Raw genomic sequence first — 24,737 nt, 5'->3', positions numbered from 1 at the left:
CGTAAGTGCATCATTAGTACTTCTTAGTGCAGCAACCACTAACGCTAATGCTTCGTTCGTGTAGGTGCTGAAAGTAAAATATCTTTCGAGGTTTGCTTGAACTCCCCCCCGAAAAAATTAGTGATATTCATTAGTATATCGATAGTGCTTCCATTAAACACTAACAGCTTGTATGGAATTTGATGTTTCTGAAGTTGGCCCTTCAATAAAAATCTTCAATAAATCACAATATATGGGAGCACTAACGTTAATGCTTAGTACGTTTAAATGCACTAACAATGCTATAACGATTGACGTTAACCCCATGTTTCTACATCAATTTGTATAGATATGGATATTTATGGAGTTGCTCCCCAACCAAAAGTCTCCAATAACTCGTAAACTCTGATACCAGTAACGTTAGTGCTTAATGCGTTTACGCGCACTAACGATGCACTAAGGATTGCAATTAACCCCAAATTTCTACGTCAATTTATATGGAATTTGATATTTTTGAAGTTGGCCCCCAGTAAAAATTTTCAATAACTCGTAAACTCTGATATCACTAACGTTAGTGCTTAGCGCGTTTAGTGGACTAATAATGCACTAACAATTGCGACGTTTGTTGTAATTTGGAAGGTGGGAGCCAAACTTCAGACACGTCGCATAGAAAGAATATTAGCGCTATGTATAAACGTGCTTGTAGTTGGCTCCCATCTCTTCCAAATTACACCAAGCGTCACACATCGTTAGTGCATTGTTAGTGCACTTAAACGCACTAAGCACAAAGGGTAGTGCTATCTGAGTTTACGAGTAAATGAAGATTTTTGGAGAGGGGCGAACTTCAGAAATATCAGATTCCGTACAAATTTATGTAGAAACATGGAGTTAACGGCAGTCGTTAGTGCATCGTTAGTGTACTTAAACGCACTAAGCACTAACGTTAGTGCCATCATATTTTGTGATTTATTGAATACTTTTGGTGGTGGGGCTGCTTCAGAAATATCAAAATCCGTACAAATGGACGTAGAAACATGGGGTTAACGGCAATCACTAATCCATCTTTAGTGGGGAGAATAACTACATATGAAGTTAGCCCCTACCAAAAATCTTCAATATCTAGTAAATTGTGATTGCACTATCGTGTACTAACGATACACTAACGATGTACGACGTTTGTTGTAATTTTGTAGAGGTAGGGAGAGGGCAACTTCAAACACGTCGCATAGAAATAAAAATATTGCTATGTATACACGTGCTTGAAGTTGGCCCCCCACCTCTACCAAATTATACCAAACGTCGCACATCGTTAGTGCATAGAAAGTGAACTGAAACGCACTAAGCACTAACGTTAGTGCTATCAGCGTTTACGAGTTACCGGAGATTTTAGGAGGGGGCAACTTCAGAAATATCCAAATCTATACAAATTGACGTAGAAACATGGAGTTAACGGCAATCGTTAGTGCATTGATAGTAGATCACTTAAACGCACTAAACACTAACGTTAGTGCTATCATATTTTGGGATTTATTCAAGATTTTTGGGGGAGGCAACTTCAGAAATATCAAATTCCATATAAATTGACGTAGAAACATAGGGTCAACGGTAATCACTAGTGCATCGTTGTGCCCTTAAACGCACTAAGCAATAACGTTAGTGCTACCATATATTAGGATTTATTCAAGATTTTTGGTGAGGGCAACTTCAGAAATATCCAAATCTATACAAATTGACGTAGAAACATGGGCTTAATGACAAATCGTTAGTGCATTGTTAGAATACTTAAACGCACTAAGCACTAACGTCATTGCTACCATATTTTAATATTTCTTCAAGGCTTTCGGTGGGAACAAACTACAGAAATATCAAATTGTATACAAGCTGTTAGTGTCTTCTAGAACTAATGAATGACACTAACTTTCTCGCTAGTTCTTGAAGTGGGGAAAGTTCAAGCCAACTTCCAAATATATTTGACTTTTAGCACCTACACTATGTTACGTATCGTAACTTTATATATATAAAAATAAAAAAAGTAACTAGAATAGTATTAGAGTTGCGTCTTAGTTTTCTTTTGTTAAAGGATTAATCAGCGCCGCCAAGTGGTTGGTAGACGAACTATACCAACAGGTATGTGAAATACGTGTAAGGCCGCTTCATACTGAAGTTGGTGATAGCAAGGGTAAAATATATCTAGTGTAGAATTGGATACTAAAAGAAATTCACATTATTACGACGAGTTTGAGCAGATTTTGTAATGAGTTGTGGTATTTCGCTCTTCTTAATAATAGAAATTTGATTACAACATTGATATAAGGTTGTTCTACGAATTAATACTAAATAGGAGGATAGAAAAAAATGGATTTCTGTGACTGTGGACGTTTAAATGGAAGGTGTAAGTCTCATTAGAAGCATATGTTTGTGGCGGATCAAGACTCCAATGTTCAAGATTTGTTAAGTTTTGTACATTCGTTGGTTTATTTAATTCCTATAAAGATATATTCGTTCATAAGAGCTTATCATTTAACCCGAATGGAGAACTTAGTGATATATTTCTTAATGATAAGTTTTTCAATCTGCTATTTCGTGGCAAGTAAGTAATTTTCCAAGTGAAAGAAAGCTTTATGTTATATGGTCTCTGCAATATTCTGATGAATTTAGTGAACTATTGTTTCTCTCTCTCTGCTTCAGTTTCACAAGTTAATCAAACAAAACGTGGGGTGATTTCTCGACTGGGATCGCCTTACCCTATGCGACTGTCCGTGCTTACTTCGGTAAGGTCACATGAGCACAGCGTAACAACTAATGAAGCACTAACGATAGGGGTTGGTACACTAACAAGCACTAACACTGCACTAACGTTTGCGCCAGAAGAGGTCATGAGTGCTTTTAAATGTGCTGGAACTTTGATATACTGAGAAATTCCTCATAAATTTCTTATAAACACTAACGAAACTTTTTTCTAGAAGCACTAACGATGCACTAATGAATCGCACTAATTTTTTCCTAAGTGCTTATAGCAGGGCCTAAGTTCATACTATTTCCCAAAGTATTTTACTTGTTGCACCTATACTAGTGAAGCACTGACGTTACGTGTTGGTGCATTAAGAAGCACTAACGATGCGCTAACGAATGGCTCTAATTTTTCGTTAGTGGTTGAAGTATCTGTAGCAGCGAGAAATTGTCCCACGAAAGGGTTTTCCTTCTAACACCTTCATTAAGAAGAACTAAGACGTCCCTGAACATAACCTCCACATCACGCACTAACGATAAATTTAGTGTCAATCGCTAGTGCATCGTTAATGATTCTTAGTGCATTAACGCCTATCGTTAATGCTTTATTACTAGAGGTGCCACAAATAAAAACTTTTTGTGGCGCCAAGTTGATGCTGCATCTGAAATCAAGTACTAATGAAAAACATAGTGTCATTCGTTAGTGCTTCCTAGTGCACCGACAACTAACGTTAGCGCTCCATTAGTGTAGGCTCTACAAGTAGAAAAACATTTGGGACCAGCGTGAATTTGGCTCCCAATTTAAGCACTAACGGAAAGTAAGTTTCATTCGTTCATGCATCGTTTGTGCTTCTAGAAAACACACATAGTTTCGTAAACGCTTAACTATTGATGTAGATATGACTAATTACATGCCACGAAACTCCATAGGAAATTCATGGGGAAGTTTTCATTGCGTTAAATTTCCACCAAAATCAAAAGCACTGATGATCCCTTCTAGCGCAATTGTTAGTGCATCGATAGTGCTTCTTAATGCACAACAACTTACCATTCCTGATTTATTAATGTAGGTGCTACAAGTACATACAAAATCTTTGAAAACAGCGTTAACTTGGCAGAAATAACGAAAATATTAATGCCGTTTTTGTCGTTTGTGTAACAGCACTAATTTGAAAACTATGCCAAAAATTAGTGCTAAATTAGTGCTGACGATACCGCATAGAAAGAAAATTAGTGCTATGTATAGTATGATAAAAATGAAGATCGATTTTTTTCTTTGATGATGCCGCCATATTAAATTTTCGAATATATTTGGCCTACTGATAATGGCACTAATTTTCTTTGTATGCGATATCGACAGCACTAGTTTAACACTAACATTGTGCATAGGCTTCATCTCAATCGGTTGAGTGGGTGGGGCTAAGTTCACGCTAGCCCCACCCACATATTCTTGGTTTTTTGACGTCTGTGTAACAGCACTAATTTTGAAAACTATTCCAAAAATTAGTGCTGACGATACCGCATAGAAAGAAAATTAGTGCTATGTATAGTATGATAAAAATGAGGATCGATTGTTTTCTTTGATGATGCCGCCATATTAGATTTTCGAATATATTTGGCCTACTGATAACGGCACTAATTTTCTTTTTATGCGGTATCGACAGCACTAATTTAACACTAACATTGTGCATAGGTTTCATCTCAATCGGTTGAGTGGGTGGGGCCAGGTTCACGCTAGCCCCACCCACATATTCTTGGTTTTTTGACGCCTGTGTAACAGCACTAATTTTGAAAACTATGCAAAAAATTAGTGCTGACGATACCGCATAGAAAGAAAATTAGTGCTATGTATAGTATGACAAAAATGAGGATCGATTGTTTTCTTTGATGATGCCGCCATATTAGATTTTCGAATATATTTGGCCTACAGATAATGGCACTAATTTTCTTTTTATGCAGTATCGACAGCACTAATTTAACACTAACACTGTGGATAGGTTTCATCTCAATCGGTTGAGTGGGTGGGGCTAGGTTCACGCTAGCCCCACACACATATTCTTGGTTTTTGACGTTTGTGTAACATCACTAATTTTGAAAACTATGCCAAAAATTAGTGCTAAATTAGTGCTGACGATACCGCATAGAAAGAAAATTAGTGCTATGTATAGTATGATAAAAATGAGGATCGATTGTTTTCTTTGATGATGCCGCCATTGAAAATTTTCCAATAGATTTTGGCCTTCTGTTAATAGCACTAATTTTCTTTTTATGCGGTATCGACAGCACTAATTTAACACTAACTTTTGGTATAGGTTTCATCTCAATCGGTTGAGTGGGTGGGGCTAGCGTGAACCTAGCCCCGCCCAGAATATTTTTTGTTTTTTAAAGTCTATGTAACGGCACAATTTTTTTTAACGTTACAGGTCGTCAGCACTAATTGGGAACTAATTTTTGGCATATGTTTTAAAATTAGTGCCGATGTGGGTGGGGCCAGGTTCACGGACATAATTATAATGAGTAAAACAAACTGTTGCTAAATGTACAAGAAAGTTTTATTTTCGTTTTATTGTTATTTACTGCTCTTTTGACCTGAAATTTGCCACATACATGTCTTTGCCGATTATTCACATACTAACATTGTAAGAAATACCGGGCAAATTCGTTATCAAAGTATATTCCTACAACAACATATTTATAGACATGCGACAATTATTTTGGGCATGAGTGTACATCTAACGAATATTCAATTAATCCTAACTAACTAACTCTATGGCCTATGGAACCCGGAGGTTCAATGCCGCGTTCACAAAAGCTCTCCATTGACTTCTATCCTTAGCTAACTGCACCCAGTTTCTACTTTGTATTCCAATCTCAGCGAGATCCATCTTAATATTGTCCTCCCATCTGCGCCTAGGTCTTCCTAATGGTCGTTTTCCGATTGGTCTTCCAGTCAAGACTTCGAAAGCGTTTCTACTTTCTTCCATTCTAGGTACATGACCTGCCCATCTAATCCTCCTGGACTTGACGACCCTAAAAAAGTTGGGTAAGCCATATAAATTATGTAGTTCCTCGTTATGAAGTTTTCGCCATTCTCCATTCCCGTTTCTCTTGGGTCCGAATGTTCGTCTCAGGATCTTATTCTCAAATACGTTCAGTCGATGTTCTCCCCTCAGAGTAAGCGACCATGTTTCGCAACCATGCAGAACAACAGGCATGATTATCGTTTTGTATATTTTAAGCTTCAAATTCCTCGACAGAATTCGCGACGACAAGAGATTTTGAACCGAATAGTAACATGAATTCCCTGCTTTTAGTCGACATTTAATTTATTCGTGAATATGATTTTCGTATGTTGATATTGATCCTAGATATTTGAAACTATCCACTTTATCAAAAGTATTATTTAATATTTTAACGCATCCATAATTTGCTGTATTACGGTCCCGACGCACTTGCATGTATTTAGTTTTCTCTACATTTACTTCTAAACCTATGTCCCTGCAAGCGTTTAATAAGATCTCTATATTTCTTTCTATTGTTCTCCTATCATTCCCTGTTAAATTTACGTCATCAGCATATGCCATAACCTGATGAATACCGTTCAACTCTAGGCTCTGGTTGCTATCTTTGATTTTCCTTATAGCGTATTCCAGAACAAAGTTAAATAATAATGGCGACAACGCACCTCCTTGTTTCAGGCCATTTTTGACGTGAGAGCTCGTGGACAAAAAGTTTCCTACCCGAACTTTACTTTGGGATTCATTTAAACAAATCTTAATTAATCTAATTAGCTTTCTCGGTATTCCAAGTTATGTAAGAACGTTGTAAATGTTTCTCTCCTAACCGAGTCGTAAGCCTTTCTAAAATCAATAAATAATTGATGTACCGGGGTATTGAATTCCCATTTTTTTTTTGAGTATTTGGCGAATGGTAAATATTTGGTCGATAGTTGGTCGATTTCGTCTAAATCCGCATTGGTAATCTCCAGTAATTTCATCTGCGTTTGGGATCAATCTTGCTAATAGAATATTTGAAAGGATTTTATAGGATGTTGACAGAAGAGAAATGCCTCGATAATTATTATTACAGTCAGTTTTGTCCCCGTACTTGTGAATTGGAACAATGATTGATTCTTTCCACTCTTGTGGCAATTCTTCCTTGTTCCAGATAAGGAGAATGAGTTTGTGTATCTTGTTCGACAATTTTTCGCCTCCAGCTAAAATGAACTTAGCCGGAATTTCATCTACACCCGGAGATTTGTGTTTCTTTAATTTCTTTATAGCGGTTTCTACTTCCATTCGGTTGGGTTCTGGAATATACGATTCTGTGGCGTGTATCTCCTTTTCTCCACGCATACTAGTTTTTGGCTGCGTGTTAAGCAAATCGTTGCAATATCCCTGGCATTGTGTAAATATGTATAGAGCTCAGCAAAATAAATATTTTGTTTTTAAATTCAATTGTTTAGAGTCATACATTTATTTTTATTCTCGCATGCCGTTAGCTTTCTTTGTAGGTGATTTATCTGTATTTCTGAGCAAGTTTTGAGGAAGCGCATTCCTGCTGTTTGCTATTTTGGCCGACAAGGGGTGAAATTTTCACTTGTTGTAAGGGTTTGTTCGTCTCTGCATCATTTAATTTAGGATGTTATTTTATGATTTTTTTTTTAAAAATTGAGTGATCCGGCGATCACAAATTACAAAAAAGAAAAAAAAACTACATTCCATGAAGGTGCATGCTAAATGTGTATGACGGGTATTTGGCTCGTGTCTTTATTGTTTCTGGCTTTTTAGACCGGAGTTCGCTATCTCATAATGAAAGATGCTTTCCAACTGTTTCACAATGTTGAATCAGTATAAAAAGAATATGAATCGCTGATTTAAGTAACGTCATAAGTCAGCCTTACGTTGAAAATTAGTTTACATGTAGCTTTGATTCCTGAAGGGTAGCTGCACCATTGAGGTGTGATATGCCAGAAGTCACGCTAATAGATCGTGTAATATCGAGTTGCAACTAGTGTCACTGAGTTGAGAAACGGCACAAATCATTGACTTACGGCATTATTGACATTATTAATTTTTGTCATTTCTCAAATCAGCGATTTGTGCCGTTTCTAAATTCAGGGACACTTGTTGCAACTCAAGATTGCACGATCTATTAGCGTGACTTCTGACATATCACATCTCAATGGTGTAGCTACCCTTCAGAAATCAAACCTGCATGTAAACTAATTTTCAACGTAAGGCTGACTTATGACGTTTCTCAAATTAGTGATTCATATTCTTTTTATTCTGGTTCAGCATCGTGAAACTCTCATATGTGTTCTCACTCGGTATGGAAGTCGCCATTGCGGTCATACTCTGATAAACTCATATGTATTATTAAAATGTATACACATAATGCCTAGTGCTGAATTTTCTGATTTGACTTTGTAAGCCTTCCAACACTGAATAGAAAGGTTAAACGTAGAGCAATAAGACAAAGGGACTTTTTACACTTCGCGAAGAGTGTTTGTATTTGATTCCGGGTTATGTTATTGCTGATGATACAGATTTTACGATGTTGATCCAGCATCATGAGGAACTGTAGATATGCTTGGATTAAGACGAAGGGAAGTACAGTGTAAAAAGCTTGTTTTAGGAAGCTGTGAGTCAAGCACGCCTCCCTCATTAAACGTGCCTCATCTAGATGATCATTGCGCTTTAAGTACTCTTGCAACAGCTTCAATGCAGTTACTTTTGTACGCAATCCACACATGCGATTTCTTGCGGTAATTCACAGGAATGTAAATTAACCTAATTAATAAATTGTTTCCTTGGTATATACATTTCTTGAATGTTAACATATTCTGTATGCTCAATGAGACAGATACTCCATGAGTGGAGTAGAAGAAATCAAGAAGTAGTCTGTTGCCTTTGAAGGTAGCAATATGCGTTCGACTCTAGGTCAAGCCATTTCTGATTCTTTTTGATGCTTTACTTATGTGAAATTATTACTGAATTATTTTGGAAATTGTCTTACAGAGTAGGACATAAACTTAAAGGGCCTTATGCAGAGTCGTTCTGACGCGTGATTAGTGCCATACTAAAGAGTTCGACTAATGTTTCCTGCTGTAGTTAGGGCTTTAGTATGACGCTAATCATACGTCAAAATGACTCTGCATAAGGAGAAAAATGTTTATTTTAATATACTAATACACAAGAAATATACTATATTAAATCTGGATTGTAAAGTTATATTTAAGACTTTCGCTAAGTTCATTTCTACATTTTTTAAGAGGTGGCATGGTAGCTCAGTGGTAGAATCCTTACCTTTGGTGCATGGGATCCTTAGTTCGATCCCGGCCAAGTGAACTTTGTGCTGGACAACATCGTGTCCGTGGGTTTTCTCGGGGTTCTCCCGCTTCGTCTCACACTCTCATTCCACCAATTCTTCCATCATCATTACTTGTCTTAATTACCCGTCTTCCTTAGCCTAAAGGACACAATTGCAGGACGTTAACCTTTAAATGGCCATTGACATAACTACTGTGTCTAGGTTTTAAACCTCAATAGCTCAGTCCCTAATTAAAGTAGGAGACAATTTTGGTACCAATGTGTTCCTGAAGAATAAAGCTTTCCGCTGATGGATATGCATTTTTTGTATGTGAGGGAATACCACGGTGAAGGGAGAGGGTAAAGTCCATGTTTTTTTCGTTTTCTTTTGCATCAGGATGTTTTTGGGAGGCTTCCTCCCTTGGTGTACACTCATAAAATTGATATGTCAAGCAATGAAGTAGTCCATTACATGGTAATACCCTGTAGTATACTTGTTGCTTATATGGGGGAAGGAGGGGAAACTTGTTCAATTTTTTGAGTCTTAGTTTTCTGTTTTTTTTTTTTTTCATAATTTTAGGACTTTGTTTTGTTTCTTCTACAAATAGCACAGGAATTGCAGAAATGTTACCTTGTTAGAAGATGTGTTCTATAAACTTTCCAACAACGTATCAATTATGACTCTGTAATAATTAGGAGGGTTATCAGGGCCACCAATGAGATCTGCAACAGCTCTTCGAAAATGATATACAGGGCGTTTTGTCCTGAATTTTTATCTCGATTTATATTGCAGCAATGGCCATTTTTTTATATTATTGTCACAAGTATGTTGATAACACATCAGCATTCTTTTGTCAGCGTAGGGTAACTGCATGGGTTTCCAGATTCCCCAAATTATTTTTTTTATTTATTTATTTTTAGAACTTTTTGTTTCTTCTTCTACGAATAGGGCGGAAATTGCACAAATGTTACCTCGTTGGAGTCTGTGTTCCATAAGCTTTCCAAATATATATTAATTATGACTATGTGATAATTAAAGATTGGTCACTAGGGCCCTCAGCGTGAGAGTCTACGATTTTGTTCAAACCTCTGGCCCTTTGATTTTAAAAAAATCATATGGCTGTTATGGACTACAATGCTAAAGAGTCCAATTTTCATTGAATTAGTTGAAATCATCTTCTCCTTCTCCTTATTTTTCTTCCGTCATAATTGTATAAAGTCTACCAGCATAGTTCCCCAATAGTTTCCAATAATCTTATTCTGTTTTTAATTATTTTCAAAAGTGTACTTCTGTCCCTTACCTTTAGAAATGTAACCTCATTATTTTAGTTTGAACGATTACTTTTTTGAGTTAAACGTCCCTTTTTGGTACCATAGCTATGCAGAAATAGTGCTTAAAATGAGTTATGAAAGCACTACAACTTCAATTTTTCCTACATGTTAATATTTCTGTCATTGAATCTGGAACTTTCCCATTGAAATAACAGCGGAACTATGGGAGAATCTGGGGACACAGAACCTCTACTCAATTGCTTGCCAGTTCCCGCCAGTGGTTGTCTTTCTCAGTAGTGGTCATACTGCTACTAACAAATATTGAGAAACATAGTACAGGTCGCTAATTACTTTGTCTTACCAAACACTCAAAACATGTTTAATGCAACAAGCAACTATGGATAATAATCCCTAGAATACCAATTAGAGTGCCAGAGAAAACGTTTACTATGATAAGTAGAAAGTGTACTTTTAGTATCAATCTATGTTGTAATTATTTTATTTACATTATTTTTTTCTTTTGTACCGAGAAGTATTTTTAGTTAGTTTAAATACTTAAATACAACCATCACTTTCAGATATTACATTTCGAATAAGACAGAATAAACTGACCATGTATAATGGAACTCCATCACACTTTACTTGAAAACTCTTGGGAAACCTCAATCAAGACGATGGCCTGGTTTCAAACCCAGGACCTCCGTAATGTTATATTAATGATGTACCGACTGAACCACGACCAGTCGATATATATCCATAGTTGTGTGTGTTAGCGTTAAAATACTGTAATTTCTTCCCAAACTATACGGAGATACAAAACGGATGTGGCATACGTAGGAACGTAGGTTACATGTGTAAATCCTGTATTTTTTGACTTAATATGACTATATATAACATCCTGTAGCAAACATATTACTGAAAACGTATGTTTTCATACTTTCCGTAGAAGCACTCCATCTGTGCATATACGTACTTTTCGTATGAACGAAAAAAAAACTGTATATAGGCGGTAAGATTCTCACATACAGATGGACGTATAAAACATATAGCTGCCGTATGTAACATGCGTATATGTATGTAATATATGGAAGACTGTTAGATGTCAGACATCCTGCAGTGGTATGACGTAACATCTAAGCGGGGGAAAATTCAGTACGTATTTTGCACCGTACAGCTTTCCGTAGTAATCATATGAATTCCGTATATTTGTACAATATACCGGATAACGGATTTTTCTAAATGTATGTTAAGCAAAAATGTCCCTTCTCAAAATTTTAGTAGCCTCCTCACCAACTCCCCTCCCCCAGAAACAACGCTGCTGCATCGAAAGTGTTCGTGTTAAATGCATACTGATGGACGTGCTACTGATTGCGTTCTCTTCTATGCAGTTAATTTTTTCTACTTATACTGTAGATACTTCAAGCAAATATTCTAGTTTTTAAAAGTGGAATGTTTAAATTCATTGTTATTAAAGTGTTTCTCACTATCTGGTGCCTTTGAAACCCTCAACATGACACAGGGAGGATTCTTCCATTTACACATGAACAGTCGAAAGAGGATAAAAGATATAAAGATTGGTCATGTGAAAGGTGTCAGTACATCAGTTTGAACTAGTTTCTCAGTTGACCACACACTTTTTTTTGTAGCCTCCCGGCTAAAACTTTTTTTTTTTTATTTTCTCCAGGCATTTTCGTCGTCTGCTAACATCAAAACCTCCTAGTAATGCACTTTTCGTGTAAAACGCTTCGGGAGCCGTTGGTTACCGAGGGAGGGAATATCCAAGGCAGATGAGGAATTGATGGCGGAGGAAGAAGCCCATGCAGGGAGAGGGAGTAGGGAGGCAGCGCGTAGGGATATATTGCCTACCATCATGAATACTGAACGCACGCGACCACACCAATGGTTTGGTTGAAAGCTCTATCCGCAATTACTTGCTTCGGGGAGTCAAAGTGGCGCCCTTTCGCACTACATTAGAAAGTATCAGAAACTACGGTGGGAGGGAGAAAAACTCAGGAATTGTGGCATCCTTCTTATTAAATGATAACAGATGAAGTGCTTCCAATGGAAGATACCGTATAACTATAGTAGATGCATCGCAATGGAATGACAGGGAAGGGTCATGGTAAGAATAGGTTTCCAACTCTTACACTCAAAGATTCATTACGACATACGTCATAACAAGGAAGCAGACAAGGTCGCTTTAAAGAATGATCTTCAACGAATCACGAAACCTCGTAGCATAGAATTAGACTAATGACTAACATTAATGAGTTATCAGGGAAGCGGACTGAATAATGTGTCACTTCACCTTATCCTCTGGTACTTCTACATTGGTAAAAAGTACAATGTTTCCAACTGAAAGAAGAACTCACTATATAGTTGTGCATAATTAGTGAAGTAAGTCGGGTAAATATCCAATGGAATGACAACTGGGTATTTATCTGAAAATGTACTATTTCTTAATTTACTTACACAAAAAGTAAGAATTTTGTGAAAATTTAAGATTTATGAAGTCCTGGACGCCGGTATCCCTTTTCCCTCAATCAGTGAGTTATTTCTAAGTTGTAACAACAATTGAAGCTTCACCCCATTTACCAGAAGCCATGAAAACGAGGTGTTTCTAAAACATGAAAAAAATTAACTTTAAAGGTCTATAGCTTCAAAACTATGGGACCTACCGTAGTCGGGTCAAGACTTCACTTAGGAACTAGCATATACCCTATCCAAATATCCATGTTTCAAAATCCTGCGGTACTTTCGCAACAATATTTATAGAAGTAATTGCTGAATACTTCAAATTATATTATAAGCCCATAGCCAAACTCCCTCTATAAAAATTGTTACGTGAGTACAGCAACATTCTGAAACATGGATTTTTGGATAGGGCACATATTAGCTCCTAAATGAAGTCTTGACTCAACTACGGTGGGTCCAATAGTTTTGGAGCTATGGACCTTTAAAGTTAAATTTTTCGTTTTTGGCTATCTGTAGCTCCGAAAGGAAGCATTTGTGCACCCAGGTTGGTGTATATTCTTGGCCTTATCTTGGTGACAGGAATCACTTCCTAAACATTGTCGGTGTTGTTTTGAAACACCTTGTAGGTCTATATGTTTCCGCGGTTGGTTCTGAGGGGACATCTCTTGTCAGGGCTATTTGCTATAGCAATGTCTGTCACCAATAGTGTCATTTCAGAATTTGTCAAAGAGAAGAAGGGGATAAGATTAATTCAAATATAATGTAGGTGTAGGTAAATATGCCATGTTAAGGGTGTTGTATTTTTTATACTCTTAATTTGCATGAAACACAAAGAACAAGACATGTATGTTGCAGAGTAGCCTTTTCTGCGTGTAGAAAAACATGTAGCAATGTTCCGACTCACTTCTATTTTGTACTCAACATAAAAGAAAAAAAAACTGTTACAAAGTGGCGTATTTACCAACATGTGCAGGTAATTACACCAAGCCTAGGATACTACTAGAAACCTGTCATAAATCTTGCAACTACTTACATCGTCTGTATTATACGAACTCAAACATCACTGCACAACATGGCTGAAGCAAAAAAAAAAAAAAAAAAAAAAAAGCCAAAATGCAAGATGAAGATAGAAAGGTAAAATGTAAAAACAATAATCTGCAAAGTTGAAATGAAGTTTCAAACTGAAACGTTTTAATCGATAAGAAGATAAACAAGCAGTGTCACTGTATTGTGACTTAAAAAAAAACTACACTGATATATGGAACACGTGGGACAAATGAAAACATCTTGATATTACACGGAACATGTGGGACAAATAAAATCTTGTCAGTCCTTCACAAGCCCTGGCGTATTTCGCTGCATCATGCTTGGTATTAATTTAGTAGTCATGGAATCACAAATACTGAAATTACACTTGCAAAACGAAGTGTTCCTAGATGGACATGAAAATGGCATACATTGCTTAACCAATCGGAAATGTTCTGAGTTGGCACGATAGTAATAACTGATTCTTACCTCTTTTGAAATAGTAACGTCCTTCCACGGAACTTTCCCGAAGCGAATAACAGTGTACGGCGTGACGATCTCAGCGGTGTTTCCTGGAGTATTAGTAAAATCGGACTTGTCCAAGGCCGTGGCACATATTGGAGGCGTATTTTAGCGCATTTCGTCGGAAACGTCCCAGCACTGAACACTTGGCGTATTTAGCTGCATTAGCGTATATACCCGCAGTTACCTTATAATATTATTTACAATTAAAAAAAAAATAAAGTGCAATTTTACATCCTGTAACCCTGCTTATTAAAGATAGTTCAGCTACTCAGCAGCGAAGAACTATTTCTCTTCTTTCTTGTATTAATTAGGAATGCGGCAGCTGACTTTTCTCTTTTGTTTGTAGGCCCTGTAGAAAATTATTCGTTTTTGAACAAATGAGGGAATAACCCCATTTCGGCCTCCGCAGCTGACGTCCCACAAGTATTAACGGCACAGCATGGTCGATTACGGCTAGAATGGACAGATGCCTACCGCCATTGAACCGCCGAGCAACGGTACAAAGTTGCATGATTTGACGAATCATGATACTGTCTTTATTTCATCAATTGTCTGGTCAGGATCCGTCTTCTAGGATAGCAGCTGCTCGAGACGTGCACTGTAGGACAACAACAGATCCGTAGTGGCTCCATTATGATTTGAGAAAACTTCACGTGGTTATGCATGGATCCACTAGTGCGTGTGTACACATGTAACAGCTCATAGTTATCGGACGTTCATTGCTGATTATATACACTCATTTTTGTCAGCCATTTTTTCAGCTGGTAGTGGCACCTTTCAACAGGACAACACTGCTTGTCACAATGTGAATGTTGTGCTGCAGTGGTTTGAGAAGCACGATGGTAAATTTCAATTTTTGCAATGAACTCCAAATACACCTGATCTGAACCCAATTGAACACTTTTGAGATATCACTGAACGTCAGATTCGAGCTCATCGCGGACTTCACAAGAATTAAGTGAGTTGTGTGTGTAGATGTGGTGCGTCATGCCTCCAGTTAGCATGCATATGCGCCATGCCATCCCTCGTTGCTTACATTTCAAACCGCATTGCTGCTGTCCTGCGAACCATAGGCGAACCATGTAAGATGTTAGGGAGTGGTCATAAAGTTTTGGCTGGTCAGTGTATATCAATATTATCTCAAGAAGTAGCATGGTACTAATGCAGTATCAATTTTTAACTTTACAAATTAATTGCTTCTTCTTCTGATTTTTAAAAACTATGCAGAGCATCATTCGCGTACCTAGAAATTTTTGTAGGGAGGGCTCCAATACTATTAAGCACCACATCTATGTAGTATTGCATGGATATTATCCTTCACTCGAAAAGACAATAAGTAATTGTAAAATACTTCCACCTATATTTTCAGAAAAATGATTAAATTCAGAATTAGATTGCTTTTATAAGAGAACAAGTACAGATGAAGTATAAGATCAAATTTTCATGCTACGTCAATTATTTCCGTATTAAACTAGGCTTCCCGTCTTCAAACTAGGCTTCTGCCATTGGCGTAACTAGGACACTGTTAGGATAGCCATAAACCCTTACTTCTGTAAATTGAAAAAGCTTTTCAATAACCACAGTTTCAGTTTGCAGTCCTACAGTAATCTGTAGTGGACGATCGAGTCCAAATCCCCCTGCCCCAAAACTTCCTAACTGAACATATATTTATATATTTTCTCAATAAAACTATACTTGTTTAACAGGGAAATGATTGATGTAGCATGAAAATTTTATCTTGCACTTCATCTGTATTCTTTCTCTTATTAAAAAATCTAGTTCTATCATTTTTTTCTGAAAATATAGATGGAAATATTTGACATTTCTTTATTGTCTTTTCAAGTGCAGACTAGTACCCGTTCAATACTACATAGACGTAGGGGCTTGTAGAATTGGACCCTCCACCAAAGCTTGGACATCTCCTCCCAAAAAATCTGGCTGTGCGCCTGGGGTAAGGCAACAATGTTATACAGGGAGGGGTTATCCACTCCTGGCCTTCCTGTAGTTACGTGTAAGGTTTCTGTTCCTAATTTATTTAACTTACTTTCAAGGTAATTCTCCTCCCACGTGAGACAATCGAATTAATTTCTGTAGATCTAGAAGGTGAAAACGGGAGCAACCAGAATCCAGACTGTGATAGGTAGGTATGTATATTGACCAGCGCAGTAACTTAGATTTTTTTATGGGAAGGGGCAAGCATTAATATGCCTATTTGGGCCCCCTAGATAAGTTGTTTTTCTAATTCTTGGGCTCCTTCTTTCCATCTTTCTCTTAATCTTCATGGGCCCCCGAAGCCTGTGGCCCTTCACGCATGGCAAGGTCTGCGGAGCCATTTGTTATGCCTTTGGGCTCGTTCCATACATGACAAATTAATTAGGAGGATAATATTGACAAATCTCAAAGCCATACGAATAAATATTTCTAGGGCCCCTAATAGTAGACATGTTTTACTGCAATGGGTCCACGACTCATTTTTGTTTTATTTATATTTTGTGTGCTGCTTTGTTTATGTAATGTAGTGAACCTGTTTGATACTTCATGTTCGTATCGGATATAGAGTAAGAAAATTTCGTCTTAAAATGGGCCCCCCTCGAACGGTGGAGAGCTTCCCTGGGGGCAGTTGAGTCCTGCCCCCCACAAATTACGGCTCTGATATTGACTTCCAAAAATATAAAAATATTGGCTTAATTTATTTTTGTCACTCAAAAAATTGGGGCGAGCCTAGCCCTCCCCCGACTCCGGGCTGGTCCGCCACTGTTTGTGAGTAAGAATAAAGAAAACCTAGCCAAATTGATAAATATATATTAATAATTACAATAACTTAGGTTACAGTTTCAGCAATTTATTTTTACCTTCATCAGACACTTTGGGAATGTACAGTCTAAGAACACAATTTAATATACTTTTAAAATGAGGACTGCAGACTGAACAGACTCAAGTTGAATCATGAATATACGAATAAGTTCAGAAATCGACCACTGGAGGTCAGCACTAGTAAAAGGTATGATTTTTTTTCTCTATGTACTCTAAGGAGCACAATATGATACCCTGTTATCACCAACGGACTTCAAGATCGTCTGTGACTTAAATAAGTAAGTAAGAAAGTAAGTGAAAAAAGTTTTTTTTACTTAGTAAGTAATTTATTCGCGCTGAGAATTCTCGCAAAAGTTCGAACTTCTTAAATAACTGAACTGATCGTATAAGAAAAAGAGAATGAAAAAAAGAAAAAGAAAATTGAAGAATAACGAAAGAAGAGTAAAGATAGAAAAAGTTGAGATAGAAGAGATAAGGTGAATAAGAAAGAAGCCATGGCCCTGAAGAGACTCCATCATCTTTTTTTTTCCTGAACAGATCTTAAAAAAATTGAAAAAGTCAACACATGTTTCTCTATTTTTTGTTTTATCAGATACAAGAGATACTTCTAAACTAGAAAACTGGAAAGAAAAAATCGACTTTGGAAAACTGGAATTGAAATCGACTTTTTTTTTACCCAAGTGTAATAGAATAACTATACACCTCTCTCTCTGTCTCCATATATATATATATATATATATATATATATATATATATATATATATATATATATATACATACAGGGTGTCCCGTAATTCCTATGACCGCGTTTGGGAGTTGAAAGTAGGTATCAAAACAAACAAACAAACAAATATATATATATATATATGGACAAAAACTCGAAAGTGGCATCGTTTACGAGTGATGAGCGTGGGAAATTTGCCGGCACGGAACTTTGACACACTATAGCACAAAGACGAATTACTTTGAAATGTAATTCGAAATGTAAAGTCGGTGTGGAAATGCACATAGGAAGTTATAGGCGTAGTCTTCAACACTATCAAAATCAAAACTCAGGAACAATTGCGCAAGGGGTTCTCCAAAACAAGTGGTGGATTCCTGCTAATGTTTTCAAATAAAGTTCGGTCAAAATGATCTGGAAAGGAAAGAGTATGTAATATTACCAGAGAATTCGTCTGTGCTGTAGCATGTTGTAAGATTATATATATAAAAAAAGTCATTTAAAACTAGCGCCACTTCTAATGGGTGGTGAAAATAGGAACTAGTATTGTTCTGGACGTAGTTAACTGACCACTTTGTGATCATTGGAAAATTGAATACAGACGGGGAGCACCTGCTCTAGATAATCGTCGAAATGGTGCTATTTTTATAGAAAGTTCAGAAATTTGTCTTCAACATAAATATAATTTGGTGAATTGTGATATATTCGACATAATCTGGATAAGTATTTATACTATTTTCTGAAAAGTGACTAGTTAAATCAGTTGAAGTTGAATAGGAGTCTTATCCGAATAAAGGGGGCGCGGTGGCTCAGTGGTAGAGCGTTCACCTCCGGTGCTTGGGGGTCACTGGTTCGATCCCAGCTCGCGCCGTGTGGACTTTGTGGTGGACAAACACTGTGCTCGTGGGTTTTCTCGGGGTTCTCCCGTTTCCTCCCACTTTCTTCATTCCACCATTTCACTCATCTGTCATCATCACCGTCTCCTTTAGCCAAACCGGCATAATCGTGGGACGTAAAACTCAAAGATTTCATTTCATTTCTTATCCGAATAGTCTTACGAGGCATTTTTGTGTTATAAAATTTACGAGTGTAGTTTGCAATTACTATTCCTATTTTGACTGACTATGTAATAATACCAGTGATAGTGAAGATTTTTACTAAAGCCCAAAAGTATTATCTGAATGAATTTTTAATATTATGAGATTGTGGAAAAAGATGTGGCAACGTGTGATCCAAGGGAACATTTAACGCTAATTATCATGTTTCATCGATGGATTATATAATCAGATTCTCCTGTATAAGTAGCAACTATATTGCATACGCTAGTAAATTTTTGAACAAAATCATTCTACGTTTTAGTGTACTAGTGGATTTAGTGAAATTTGTGCAAATAACATTAAAAATTATGATATCTCTATCGTCACCACGTTTTTTGTATTTCTAACGCACACACCCAAATTCCATTATAATGACTTCTTTCTTTAATAATTTGTGTGGATTTTATACCACGGCGTCTAAATTAATACAAGACGTCGTCGCAGTGCCATGTCGATAGTGGAAACTGAATCAAATATGCAATATGGAGAATTGTGGGGTAGTTATGAGTGGTTGCATAACTACCGGTAAGTACATTGCAACCATACCAGAAACATTAGTGTATTTTTGAAGGTTAGATTAATTTGTTATCAATGCTTGCAACGTTGCACTCTCCATTGGTAGTGCCACAAACAAGTACGGAGTCTTTTTCGGAACATTTTGTTGCTGAACCCACAAAATAGTATGTTCTACGTACCGTATTAATGTGTTGTCAAACCTGTGGTAAACATGATATGTAGAGTGTCCTGTTCACTGACGCAACCTACAGTGGAAATGACATACGATGTTTGAATGTTTGCACCAGTGGCGTATTTAGGGAGGCTTCCGGGCTTAAGCCCCCGAAATCTTACTTACTATAGTAAAGTATATGAAATATCTTGCAGAATTTTCACATTTTCAGGCAAAGCCTCCCTGAAACAAAATCGTAAATACGCCACTGATTTGCACTAACACAAAACTGCATGGAGTGATACGTGAAAGAAAGTTAGGGCATCTGAAGGGCTATTCACTGTGTGTTCGTGGATCCTACAAAAGTATGTTAAAGATATGACTTAAGAAATGAGTATATATACAGTAATATATATAGATAAATATATATATATATACACAGTAATGACTAAAATAACAGCAACTACACGTAATTTTATGCGTTTACATGGTTTAATAAGATGTTTCTACATAAGTAAGCATAAACATACAATGTAATTGACATCAATTTAAAGGAAATTTTATGCAGAAAGCAAATTAAGTTACAGAAATTACCTATATTTGCAACAATAGGTGATGCATTACAAAATGTGACAGTCATTGTTAACGAAAGTATATTTTAGTTTGTATATACAAAAATGACTCTGACTTGACCTAATACTTAATTGGATACCCACGCGGTTTGATAACTACATTGCACAGTTTTGGCATGGAGTTCACTATGTTTTGCAGTGTCTCTACTTGAACGCAATATTGCCCGACGTTGCTAATTGCTTCAATTAAAATAACAGGTTTATTTCTTATATTTAAGAAGGCATGTTAGAGGAAATTAGTGAACAATCGTTGTCAACAATACAAGTTTAAATCTTCTTTTCAACTTCGGGAGACCACAGTTCCTGCACTTCGCTGTGCTTCTGAAATACGCACAGAATAGCCCATCACATTCGCAACACTGTTGAAAACGTGATGTTATGATGGAAAGTATATAACCAAGGGGCAAAGCATGCGGAAAGAGAGTGTACGTAAAAGAAAACTTTTCATGATCGTAATTTGCGATACGAAAGAAAAAGAGAGAAGGAATGAAACGATATCATAATGAAGTAGTCTAAATTTTATTATATATCTCAAGATACAGTAAAAATTCAGAACATAGTTCACGTGCTCATGTGAAATGTACAAGGCGACGCCACTGTTCTCGGGGTTCTGACGTTTCTTCCTATTTCTTTATTCCATCATTATCATCGATTTTCGTTATCATTGTCCCCCTTAGCCTTGTGGGGCGTTAAACTAAATAAAACTGAATGAAAACATTTGAAAAGTTGATAAGAAAAGCATCTCTGGAAATATTTTTGAGTATTTACTTGTTCGAGTGTGTGTGAACTTTTTAATGAGTGTACTCCTCGGGTTAATCTCTAGTCGCAGTACCACTTTCGGAACTGGCCAACATTAAGACACAACTGAAAAATTGCTTAATTTAAGATAATACTGTAATTTTCGGAACGCCAAGATTGGAGCAAATGACCCGGGCACTCAGAAGTGTTAACTACATGTAATGCACTAGCGTCTTTGGCATGTTAAATTTGGGGAGGGAACATCAAAGAAAGGGATTTAAAAATGGTACTACCTAGTCCAACCTGTTTATCTTCGATTCCACTTGTTATCTTTCTACTTACCTTCACGGATCTCGAAACATATATTTAAGAACTCTTGTTATACAAAAATAATCGTTTCACAATCTAAATGTTATATTCCAAATAATAATAATAATAATAATAATAATAATAATAATAATAATAATAATAATAATAATAATAATAATAATAATAATAATAATGGTATTCTGTCATTAATAACTAAATTAAATTAGAATAAAATATTGAATATTTTGTACTTCAAAATATTGGGGGGACACATCCCCCTTGTCCCGCCGCCAGAGACGCCCGTGACGTAATGTATATCCACCTTTTCAGAATTTAACAGTAGATGGGGCACGATGACGTAGTGGTAGAGCGCTTACCTCTGCTGCACGAGGTCCAATGTTTCTTCCAGACATGGTTTTGGGAGGCACTGCTCCTCTGGAACTCTGAGATTGCCCCCGGAAGAGACTGAAATAATACGTCTATAATATAATAATAAATAGAATAGTATCAGCAGTACCCTCCAAACATTGTTTCTTAAAGAAGGACTGGTGGGGTCCATGGTTATATTACCGCCAGAACAAGTTTGCGGTGGACAACATCGTGTCCGCGTGTTTTCTCGGGGTACTGCAGTTTCCTCCCACATTATCATTCCACCAAATTCTTCCATCATCATTCACTTGATCTAATCATCGTCTCGCTTAGCATAATGGACTTAACGTGAAACATTTCACTTCATTTTTTTCATCTAGAGCTAGTTAATAGAAAGTATCAGTAGTAATCGCATGACTTGAGGCCATTTTCCGCCCCCTGGAGCGTGGCGCCCGCCGCCGCCGCCAAATTTTTGCGCCCCGGGCGCCCGGCACCCCATTTTTGGGGGTTACGTGGCTCGGGGTCAATGACCTAAGGGTACATAGGACCACCCCTTTTAGATTTTGGTAGGGGTACCATGGTCCACACCCTAAATTTTGGCAGGGGTACCTAGGAACATCCCCCTTAAATTTTGGAAATTGCCAAATCTAAAAATTTGGTGTGGTAGCCTAGGACCATAGTATGTACCTCTATCAGTATTGGGTGTCTATGTCGTTCCCTTTCATGGGTTAAAAATTGCCAAAAATTCAAATTTCGGGGTTTTTTGACCTAATTCATCCCCTTGGATGAGGTGTTATTATCCTATATGGTTATATGGGTGTATACAGGGGTCCATTACCTTTCATAAGACATGGGTATATTAATGCACCCCTTGAAAAATTTGGGAGGGGTACCTTGGCCCATCCCTTAAATTTTGGAAACTGACCAATTTAAACAATTGGTATTATAGTACAGGACCCTAATATGTATATGATAAATTTGGGTGGTTCACCTCGTTCCCTGCTAGGGGTACAAAATTGCCAAAATATAAACGTAAGCAATACGTTATACCACGTGTTTGGTTTTTGGTCGATTTTATCCCCTTTGATGAGGTGTTATTATCCTATATAGTTATATGGTCATGTATAGGGGTCCATTCCCTTTCATAAGATATGGGTATATTTGTGCACCCCTTTCAAAATTTGGGAGGGGTACCTTGGCCCACCCCTTAAATTTTGGAAATTGCCCAATATAAACATTTGGTGTTATAGTACTGGACCCTAACATGTATTATGATAAATTTGAGTAGTCCACTCGTTCCCTGTTAGGGGTACAAATTTGCCAAATTTTAGTACAACCATGTGTTTCGTTTTTGACCTAATTTATTCCCTTGGATGAGGTCTTATTACCTTATATGGTTATATGGTTATGTATAGGGGTCTATTCCCTATCATAAGACATAGGTACATTTGTGCACCCTTTCAAAAATTTGGGAGGGGTACCTTGGCCCACCCCTTAAATTTTAGAAATTGACCATTTTACACATTTGATATTATAGTATAGGACCATAATATATATTACTATAAATTTGGGTGGTTCACCTCGTTCCCTTCCATGGGTACGAAATTGCCAAATTTTAATACAACAACGTGTTTCGTTTTTGACCTTATTTATCCCCTTGGATGAGGTCCTATTACCTTATATGGTTTTATGGGCGTCTACGGGGGTCCATTACCTTTCATAAGACATGGGTATATTAATGCACCCCTTGAAAAATTTGGGAGAGGTACCTTGGCCCACCCCCCTAAATTTTGGCATGGGGTACCTAGGACCATTCCCCTTAAATTTTGGAAATTGCCAAATCTAAAAATTTGGTGTGGTAGCCTAGGACCATAGTATGTACCTCTATCAGTATTGGGTGTCTATGTCGTTCCCTTTCATGGGTAAAAAATTTGTCAAAAATACAAATTTCGGGTTTTTTTGACCTAATTTATCCCCTTGGATGAGTTGTTATTATCCTATATAGTTATATGGTCATGTATAGGGGTCCATTACCTTTTATAAGATATGGGTATATTAATGCACCCCTTTAAAAATTTGGGAGGGGTACCTTGGCCCACCCCTTAACTTTTGGAAATTGCCCAATTTAAACATTTGTTATTATAGTACTGGACCCTAATATGTATTATGATAAATTTGGGTGGTTCACCTCGTTCCCTGCTAGGGGTACAAAATTGCCAAAATATAAACGTAAGCAATACGATGTACCACGTGATTGACCTTGATGAGGTAATGTACAGGGATTCATTTCCTTTGTTGTGGTACTTCTTAAGTTTAAGTACACACTTAAACAGTTGGTTCTACTCAGGTAAACAAATGACGGACATTATTGACCTTATTGAACATATAATGATATGATTAATTCTAAGACTTAGGTATATCGAGAGAAGTATTCTTTAAATTTGGGAATTGTGATAAACAGAACTTTAACACAAGGCGCGAAATTTGAAACTACTTTGAATTTAGTCAGCTCATAGTCTAAGATCATTTTTGGTGATTGATTTGACCTTGAGTTTTAGAAATCTGATAGCTAACCTTATTGAATCTTATGACTCATAGTCTTAAGGGAATACATGCTACAACACTGGCAAAGTTATTGTTGATGCAAGTTGATTAGTTGATCACTATCTTTCGTGCAATCTGATTGGTTGATGAGTTTCAAATCTTTGACGTATTCAGTTTTGTTTTAACATTTAAAAAGTTTTGAAAATTTTTTTGTTTGAAACTTTGGTTTGACTTTTTTTTTCGTTTGATATTTTTAGTTTAGGAATTTTTGTTTCGAAATTTTTGTTTGAATTTTTTTCAAAATTTTTTGTTTGAAATTTTTTTTTCGTTTGAAAATTTTTGTTTAAATTTTTTGTTTGAAACTTTTGTTTCAAAATTTTTTGTTTAAAATATTTTGTTTGAAATTTTTTTTGTAAATTTTTTTCAAAATTTGAAAATTTTTGTTTAAAATTTTTTCGTTTCAAAACTAAAATTTTTGTTTGAAATTTAAGTTTAAAAAATGTTCGAATTTTTTTCTGTTTAATTTTT

Source organism: Thermobia domestica, chromosome 13, assembly GCF_964235325.1.
Source record: "Thermobia domestica chromosome 13, izTheDome1.hap1.1, whole genome shotgun sequence".
In the NCBI taxonomy this organism is placed as follows: domain Eukaryota; kingdom Metazoa; phylum Arthropoda; class Insecta; order Zygentoma; family Lepismatidae; genus Thermobia; species Thermobia domestica.
Note: the sequence above shows the minus strand (reverse complement) of the source record.